This window comes from Halichoerus grypus, chromosome 12 (genome assembly GCF_964656455.1).
Source record: "Halichoerus grypus chromosome 12, mHalGry1.hap1.1, whole genome shotgun sequence".
NCBI lineage: Eukaryota > Metazoa > Chordata > Mammalia > Carnivora > Phocidae > Halichoerus > Halichoerus grypus.
The window spans coordinates 4,263,025-4,272,484 of NC_135723.1; the positions used below are offsets into that span (position 1 = coordinate 4,263,025).

Consider the following 9,460-nt stretch of genomic DNA (forward strand, 5'->3'; position numbering starts at 1 on the left):
AGCTAAGTAACATGCATAAGATCCCATAAATAGTAAGAAGCCAGAGCAGGAATGGAAGAGGTTTGTAGCTCCAAAGCTCAAGGTTTGTTTTTTGTTTTTTGTTTTTGTTTTTTTGTTTTTTTCATGAAACCAGGTTTACTTGCCTTGCTGGCCATGATCTCATACTTGGCTGTTTCTACCACTGCTGTTCCTAGAACTTCTCTTTCAATATTATTAGTACATACAGATCACAACCTCCTCATAGGGGAACCATAGCCTGGATTCTAGCAACTGCTCTGCATCACTTCCTACAGGTCCTCCTAGCGGTCACTCAACATGATGAGCCTCAAAGTTACCAGCTGTCTAATGGGCATATCTTGTATCAGTGGGCATATCAGGAAGATTAGGGAGATGATGGGAGTGAACTTGTTCTGAAAAGTACCAGCCATTACACAAATTGATGGTGGCACTTTTAATCATCGCTAATTGGCTTCAGCCTTGTTTTTTCTTTTCTGGAAATGCACACACCTTTGTGAATCAATCACTGTGCTTTGTAAGCATGTGCAAGCTCTTTCTACAAGCCGTGCGTGACTGGTTGAGGCCCCAGTTTCTGTGCAGGCCTGAGTGTGGGAGAGATTTGTATCTGTGGGTGTTCAGATATGTAGGACACCATGTTCTGTTGAAAAGTCAATCTTTTACTGATTGGATTTTAACTTTTTATTTACCCCCCCCCCCCCAGTAACTCCTTCTGGACAATATTCCTGGAAAACTGTAAAAAAATAGAGTAATCACCACCCCCTCTTAACTCACAGCAACATAGGTGGTAAAAACTCCTAAGAAAAAGAGACAGTGTGACTCTCTGCTTTGGAATCCAATGAACCTCAGAATGCTTAAACTTTTGGGTTAGATAAACATCAAGAAGTTGAATGCTTATCTGGAAACTTTGAACTTTCAGTGCCTGTTTGGGTAGGAAATATCATGAGTTTAAGTTTTGTTGTCTGATTTCCAGAACTTCCTGATTTTTGAAGGGACCAGAAATTCTTTGAAAAAAAGAAAAAAAAAGAAAGCCGCCATGGTGTCCAGCTGCTTTTGACAGGGAGCAGAGTGGAGAGAGCCAGACGGAAGTGTTCAGGAACCACTTCTTCTCTCTGCCCCCCAGCGAAGCTTGCCTCCGACACCCCAGCCCCAGCCAGCTGCATCACCCACTGTTGGGGAAATTCCGGTTTTCACTGTACCTGGTGGTTATATCTTTCCTTGGAGGCAGGATAGTTCAGCAGGCAGCCCAGACCTTCTACCTGTTGAGTCTCAAATTCCTCACTGGAAAAATAGGAACAGAGATACCCACTTCACAGGAGCCTCTCAGGGGGATTATCCCTGGCCGCAATGATTCCAAAGTAGAATGGGAGGAGCGACGAAGAGCTTCCTCCTTTGTCTCCTGCCCTTCCTAGTACTCTAGGGGAGCGAGCCAATGCATCCCCACTGGATCTGATTCCCTTCAGTAAGAGCACACCCACCTGAAGGTGGGCAAACGGAGGTGACCCGACAGAGGTCTACAGAGACCAGTAGAAGGTGGCAGAGTGCTCTCAGCACAGATGATGTGTGTTCAACCACAAAAATTCACCAGATAATTGCCAATCCAGGATATCTCAGAATAACAATCTTGATCTTTTTTTTTTTTCAATGAGGAAATTCAGTAAGAAACATTTTCTTACTTGTTATGGATCCTCATCCTCATCCTTCTCCTTTCTCCTTATTCTAAATGCCCATAAAATCAGAGCTGAGCTCTCTTTGGCAGTTTCTGTCTTACGATCTAGTGTGTGAGTGTATACGACATAGACTATGCCTATTTTGTTCACCGCTGCGCCATCAGCCCTGGCATATTCCCCAGCACGTGGGAGGAACAATGTAATTATATAATGCTGGGGTTTTTTTAATTTAAATTCAATTATCCAACGTATAGTACATCATTAGTTTTGGATATAATGTTCAACGATTCATTAGCTGCGTATAACACCCAGTTCTCGTGTATAATGCTATTTTCACCGTGGATTGAAGCCCCATGGACGTAAGTGCCCTAAGAACAAATCTGCCTTTTTCTGCCTACGCGGCCCCCACTACAGGGTTTAGCGTCATACCTTCCACAGAGCAGGTGCTTGATAAACACCAAATAAAGGGATGAATTGATTAAAACATTGCGCATCTAGTTAGTACTTCCTGGTGAGCAAGCTGAAGAGAAAACAAACCTACGGCAAGTCCCCCTCCCCATAGGAGGATAAGATTCGGTGGAGCAGGGATGATGCAGATACAGACATTTAGAGAACAGTGTCAGGTACATGTCAGTGCCACATAGGTGTGCAGATAGCAGATTCTGACGGAAATGCACCAAAGGGATGAGGGCAGAGGGCGCCTGCTGGGGGACGGGAAGATTACACAAGCCTCCTAGGATAGGCTGTGGATACCAGAGAGGTAGGCAAGGATGCTATCCTGTTGCCATGCCCTTGACCTGTCTCTTTCAACAACATTCCATTTACAAAGAAAAACAAACGAGGTCATGCAGAAATTAGCGGAGGCAGGATTTTAATCCAAATCTTCCTGACACTTCAAGGAGTACTTCTTACTCTGAGAATTCCTCCTACTGGAAAATAGAAGGAAGGAATCAGCAGAGGGGCATGGCAGGAGAATGCTCTCGGAGCAGGAAACAGAAATACTCACCTGGAGTGGAGGTCGCTTCCAGGGAGACTGTGCTGGATGCAGATAAATGCTGGATGAAGACATCCTTCAGAAGCAAGGCCTGCGGTTTGGACCTTGCTCTGTGCTGGGAACAGGGAATGTTAAAGGGATGTTAAAAGAATCAGTATTCTAGCAAAAGCCATCAAGATGGAGATTAGTGCAAGAGCCCAGCGGGGCAATGCTGAGAGCCCCTTGCTGAAGTGAGTCATTCATTCATCCTCTTATGGATTTATTCTCTTAGGGATTCACTCTCTTCATTCATTCATTCATTCACTCATTCATTCATTCATTCTCTTAAGCATTCTCTTAAGAATCTCTTAGTACATTCGTCTAGGTGCTAGAAATACAACAAAATGGCACCTGAATTCCAATGGAGCAGACAGACAATTAGCAAGCAAGAAAGAAGTAACTTCAGAGGGTGGTAAGCATCGTGAAGAATAAATGGGTAACAGGGTCAGGTGGAGGGGCTGGTGACAGGTGTCCGTGGGTGGACAGGGGAGGCCTTTCTGAAAGTCTATCTCTGTGTAGGTCACAAGCAGAGCCGTGTGAGGGCTTGTGGGTTGAACGTGGGGAGGAGGCAGAGAGAAAGGGAGGCCCGGGGACCAGAAGGGCCAGGAGGGCAGCTGGTGGGCGGAGTCTGGGTCATGAGAGTCTGGAAAAGGACAGGCATCGGAGCACGCAGGACGGGAATGTGGGGAGGAAGACGTGAAGGAGAGACACTGTCTGTGTCATCTTAGAATTTGGGGGTAAGGAGGATGTTCCAGGATGATTTCAGAGGAGTGAGACTCTAGGACCAGGAGGTCAGCAAGAAGGAGGGGTGAGTGCCTCAGTCTGGGGGATTGGGGAAGTTTTAGGTGTTATAAAGAAGCCAAGTTAAGAGATGGAGGTAGCCGGTGATTCATCTGTGGCTTGAGACCTCTTTCTTTTAAAGGCAAAACTATGCAAAACTATTTTCTTTCCTACCATTGTGGAATTTCCAAAGCGGGAATCCTGACTACACCTCTGGACTGCCTTTGTCAAGCTGTGTGTCTTGGGACGGGTGGTCACCCCGACCTTGACCGACAGTGTGTAAATGTGAAGTTGGGCAAAAATGCCCAAGGGCCACGGCGCTGGCCTTGTCTCATCAAGACACATGTCACGGGTTTTCCAGTTGAGTTACATAGAGACTGCTCTCCTAATTTCAAAATTGTTCCAAAGTGGACTCAAAATTAAATAAACAAACAAAACAGATAAGGAATGAAATCAATGAGCCTGGAATGGAGAGGTAGAACATATGGGGTACACCTCTAGTGAGAATCCCCCAAGGAAAGATAAAACACGGGCACCTGGGTAGCTCAGTCGTTGAGCATCTGCCTTCGGCTCAGGTCACGATCCTGGGGTCCTGGGATTGAGTCCCGTGTCGGGCTCCCTGCTCAGTGGGGAGCCTGCTTCTCCCTCTGCCTCTGCCTCTCTCTCTTTCTCTCTGTCTCTCATGAATAAATAAATAAAATCTTTAAAAAAAAAAGATAAAATGCACAGGGGCACAGAAACCAATTCCTGTCCGAGCCTTCCTGTCTCATCACAGAAAGCTAAGGACAAAGAAGGAAACCCGCAGGATATGCACCGTCTGCTCATAGTAAATCTTACTCCTCATCTGGCAAAATAACCTTCCTTGGCCCTGAACTTCAAACGGGGATATTCGTTTAAGGAGCAAAGTTATACGTAACATCTCTGATTAAAAAGCTGCCCAAAAGACAACTAACCCCAAGTGGCTGTTTCTTTCAACAATCCTTGTGGGAGAAGAAATCATCCCGCCAAATCAGAGTCTTAGAGGCTTCGTGGGGTCTTTATGGGGCAGAGAATGGGTCCCTGGCTTGTCTGTTTCTGGAGGTCCAGCCTAACATTGGGATAGGATTGGATAACCTTGAAGATCGTGTTGCTACGGTCTCTGGGCGCCCTGGCAAATGTTTTCTCTGAAGGTGGTGGGTCCCACCAAGCAGAGAGGTGTTCTACCTGCTGCCCCGAGGGAGAGACACCTACCGTGCTCACCAGCTCTGCATGGGGGTGGGAGGGGGCTGCACTGCTTCCCTTGCTCCTGCCCCCCCCATTGGACCCCACTGTCCTCTCATGTCACATCCACTGTGACGTGCGCAGACCCGCACTTGTGAATTTTCCATCATCCTGTGCAATGGGGCAAAGTTCCCTCCCTCCTGAGAACCCAGTCTTCTGCAAGGATGACCAGACCAGTAGAGCCCCGAGTCCTCCTGGAGAAATGGATGCTCCTGCCTCTCCTCCTGATTTCCCCAGCGTATCAGTTTGGACAAGTGCATTTCACTTTATATCTGGCATTTCTGAGTGTTTGCCCCCCCCCCCCAGCCTCTCCAGCCACCCAGAGCCCCTCTGTCTCCCTCCTCCTGCAGGGTGTGGGGGTGTGGGGGGGCTGTCAGAGCTGTTTCCCCAGGGTCCTGCAGTCACACCTGTTTTCACTACCTCTGCTTGTCCCGTTGGAAATTTGTAATGAAAACAAAATTCAGAAGCAAGTAATCACCGGCCTTCCCTGTATCTAAACACAGCTTGTTTCTATCCCGGACAACGTGTCCTACAGCAGAGCCCTGAGGCGCGCATGTCAGCATAGACGGGGAATGGCTGGCTGCGTTTACATAACAGTAAAACCCCTGTCGGCATGCACAAAATAAAATGAGTGTTCCCATGTCTTCCTCAGCCCTTGCCTGAGATGGGTTTCTGCCCCCCTTGCCCTGCTGGAGCCTCGTTGACTTATTGGCTCTGGCCTCTCCTCGCTTTCCTGGGAATGGGTGGGTTCCCTCCACTCTGGGAAGTGGCAGGCCAGCGATGCTGAGCAAAACCTTGCAGCAAACACGGGGTGAGGTGGCACCCAGACCATCCCAGCTCCTCCCGGCATGCCTTGCAGCTGCAGGAAGCCACCCACCCGAATTTCAGAAACCGCAGGCTCCTGTGGGTTCTGAGATCCCCTGTTTTATGTTTTCTGTGACACATGCACACAGTTCAGTGTGTTGTTGGTCGTCTTCTTTCACATTTCTGAGCTCCGACCGGGAAAGAGCACCCTCTGCTCTGTGCCACGCGTGGGGTGGACGTCAGTGTCCCCGTTCCCAAACGGGGGGTTGTGGGCTCCCTCCCAAGCAGCCGGGTGGTGCAAAAAAAAATGCCTCACTGCCGTGCTCTGAGCTCTGTCTTGTCTGGTGTGCAGAAACAAGGGAACTGTGTCTTGTGGAATCACGCCCCCCCATCACAAGCTGAGGGGTTCTAGAGCAAACAGGGATGTGTTCTCGGCTGGGGCTTGGCGCTTGGAAGCGCGGATGTCTTAGACCCTGGAATGAGGAAGCAGAGACTGCCCTGGTTTTGAACCAGAGCTGAGAGAAGCTTCTCCCCCACTTCTGTTGCACCCCCTCCTTCTGCCCAGAGCGCCTCTTTTCCTTTCTCCTGCCTGTCCCTTACTTGCCCTTTGCAGACTCAGCCTGAATTGCACACCTCGCCCCAGCCCTGAGGCTGCTTCGAGCCCCCTTCTGCCTCACCTCCGCCTTCCAAGGCCCTGTGTGGCACTGCCACGGCTCGTGGCCGCTGAGCTTTGGGGGACGGAGCCTTGTGGGCCCCTTATCGCTGGAGCCCAGCCAAGCGGCTGGACCTGGGGAGGCACGCGGGTCCCCACTGTGCCTCAGCCATCTGGTGACAGAGCGCTCAACGCAGGCATATTCCGAATCAGAGCTGCTGGTTGGGACCAGAGGTGGACTCTCCAGCTGCCTCAGTGAGGCCCTCGCAAGGGCTGCGGTGCGTCCCTGGCCCACTGCGCCCAGCCTTCCTGCCCACAGGACCGGCCCAGGCCGCCCACCTGCCGCAGCTGCAGCTCCGGGTCCAGGCGGGTGCGGAGGCCGTACCCCACTCCTAAGGCGGCCCTGCAGTTTGCCAGGACTCAGTTTCTCCTTCCCACCGGGAGCTGCCCTGGGAAACGGCTGCAACACGGAGGTGGAGAAGCTCCCCTTTCGGGATCCCGCAGCTCCTCCAGAGCAGACCCCTGAAGCTGATTGAGAAATCCGACGCACTGTTTTGTTCCCCCCCGCCTGCTAGGCCTGGCGGCAGGACCAGCTGCACCCGCCTGCGAACAGTGCGGTCGTCAGGCTCTCGGAAGGCCTGCAGCGACGCTCTGCGCTGCCGGGAGCGATCGTCAAGTTGGGACGACTTCCATCCTGGATCCGTGTTCTGCCGGTGAAAGCCGGTGGAGCGACGGAGCACGCGCAGAAGGAGCCTCAGCTCACACGCAGCCCCCCCTTCGGCTGCCGCCCGCTCCCCGGAACCGGTTCTTGGCCACCTGCCCCGCGCCTCCACCCGGCCGCGGCGCCCTGAGCTGGGACCCTGGGCGGGGCCCGCGGGCACACGGACAGGGTCAGGCGTGCGTAGTCGTGGGGCTGGGCCCCACATACTGTGAGCGAATGCCACCGCCCCGTGATTGTCCCCCTTGCACCAGGGAGATGGTCCTAAACAGCACATAAAAACCATCATGACGAGTTAAGACGGAGACCACTAAAGAAGGAGAAAACGTTTTAATCCTGCTTTTTGGCTCAGGGGCCCGCATTTTCAGGGTGCGTGGGGCCCTCCGCGTGACGCATCTGACACCGCCTGGTAACCCACGACCCCAGGTTATCGATGAAGTGTCGGCTCCAAGAGGCCCCCATGCAGTCTGGTAATTTAGATGACAGTTCTTCCTAAGGAACAGCGTATACGGAGAAGCCCCGGGAACGTGGAACTGAGTGTCAGAGGACACGGGACGCACCCGCCGCCTGTCTTGCAGCTTATGTTCTACAGAAGCGAAGGGCCTCAGGGGCCAGCAAGCGGGGGTCAGGCCACCTGCTTCTCAAAGGTAAAAGCTCTCGTGGAGGATTTAAGAGCTGCCTTCTCCACCCGTGTATCTAAAATAAGGCTGCAGTTTTGCATTTGTGCCCGGAAATAAGGAAGTGAGATTCCTACCTACTGGAAAGACAGTTACGGGGGGCTGCTCTGGGAGGCGAGTGTGGCCTAGGCCTGCAGACCGTAAGCCACACGTGCAGGGGAAGCCAGGAGCTCCAAACAGGCAGCTGCCACAAGTTCTGTGGCTCCGGGCAAGACAGCCATGGGCTCCGTTTCCTGGCCTGAGATGTGAGCTGGGCAGTAGATTCATCCCTAGAGCCTCCAGAAAAGAGCTCAGCCCAGCCGACACCTTGATTTTAGCCTCAGAAGACTTGAGCAGAGAACCCAGTCATACCTTGACCAGACTGTAACCCATGGAGCTGTGACCTAAGAAGTAGGAGTAGTTTTAAGACTCAAATTTGATGGCAATTTGTGGTACAGCAAAAGAAGGACCTTGCTTGAAAGCCTCCACCCAGAGACCTAGGAAGTCATTCTTTCCCTGGCTTCTGTAATTACTTGGGAAAATAGAGTCTTTTGTTTAGGTTTATTACAACTGGATTTCCATTGTTTGTAACCAATGTCTCCTACCCCAGCTCTTAAATTCTGTTACCTTCTGATACACTTTAAGGAATAGGCTTCCTGGACAAGGCATATTAATTTTCTTAGAAGCTTGATGAGAATTTTTAATCGTTTTCGAAAAGAGTTGGGTTGATACACCCTGCCATCCAAAAGCCAAGAATATGCCAACATTAGCATAACTCTACCATTACATTGATCCTCTTCTGTGATTTGTAACAATGTGATTAATTTGTACTTCGGGGGGGGGGTCAACTTTCAAATTGGAAATGTATAATCAATTTGTGTGAATTATCTGTTCATTCAATTTGCCCAACTTTCTATTGGAACCCGAATATTTTTCTCACCAATTTTTATGAGAATCCCAATAAATCTCTAGTATTTATTGAAAATATTTTTTCTAGTTTGCTTTCCTTTTAATTTTCTTTCCATCATGTACTTGTTTGTAGGACCTTCCTATTGCTTATGTCCCATATGTGTTATTTTCTCCCTTCCTGATTTCTTATATAGGCTCAAAATTTGGGAATTATGAAAACTTTCTGATACATATTCTACTTCTGTATTTATTTCTGGGATTTGTCTATATCATGAAGCTTCCCAAGAATTAGGTCTTGGATTTATATATCCATTTTGGTTTTTCTGTTTTTTCTGTTTTTTTTTTTTTCTTCTTCTTTTATGGTAGCTCTCAGCGGTCTCTCTGTCACTAACTACAGAAACCCAATTTGAATTGGCATGAACAACAGCTGATGACTTATTTAAGAGATGCTTGACTGGTTTGCAGATGTGAGGGGCGCACGGGAAGAATGAGCAGGTGGGGAAGGCTTGGGCAGGTGTGGAATGCTCTTTGCCTGCCCCCCTCCCTTTCTTTCTCTCTCAACTTCAGGATCTCAGCGTATTACTTTTTCCAGGGGCAGACACTTCTCCATGCGGAAGAGAATGTGGGAGCTCTGGCCTGACCCCTTATGGCACCCAAGGCCCACGATGACCCTGTTCTCCAGCCGTTACCAGGAAAGTCCAGGGAAGGCCCCACTGGCCCAATATACAGAATCAAATAACAATTGGTGACTATTTCCCCAGGAAGAAACCTCTCAGCTCTCAATGACAAGAAGACTTTCAAACTCACCATTTTGAAAAATCTGAGCGTGCATGACCCAAAGCCTCCTAGACGTCTCACCCAGGCTACAGACCAGCCTACAAAGCTGAAAATAGAGGTTCTGTCACTAGCTCCTGCCACACCCCACATTCTCCCAGGAATGACCGCGGTCACCTGCTGCCGGTG

General features: G+C 50.0%; 1 long non-coding RNA gene across 1 annotated transcript; it reads right to left on the reverse strand.

Annotated features, from left to right (window-relative positions):
• Positions 1–2,481: 2,481 nt before the first annotated feature.
• On the reverse strand, positions 2,482–4,240 carry LOC144379642 (uncharacterized). The gene is made up of 3 exons (XR_013442968.1): positions 4,035–4,240; positions 2,692–2,794; positions 2,482–2,614 (listed from the first exon to the last, which is right to left on the reverse strand). It is a non-coding gene; the product is annotated as an uncharacterized LOC144379642 (long non-coding RNA).
• Between the last annotated feature and the right edge of the window lie 5,220 nt (positions 4,241–9,460).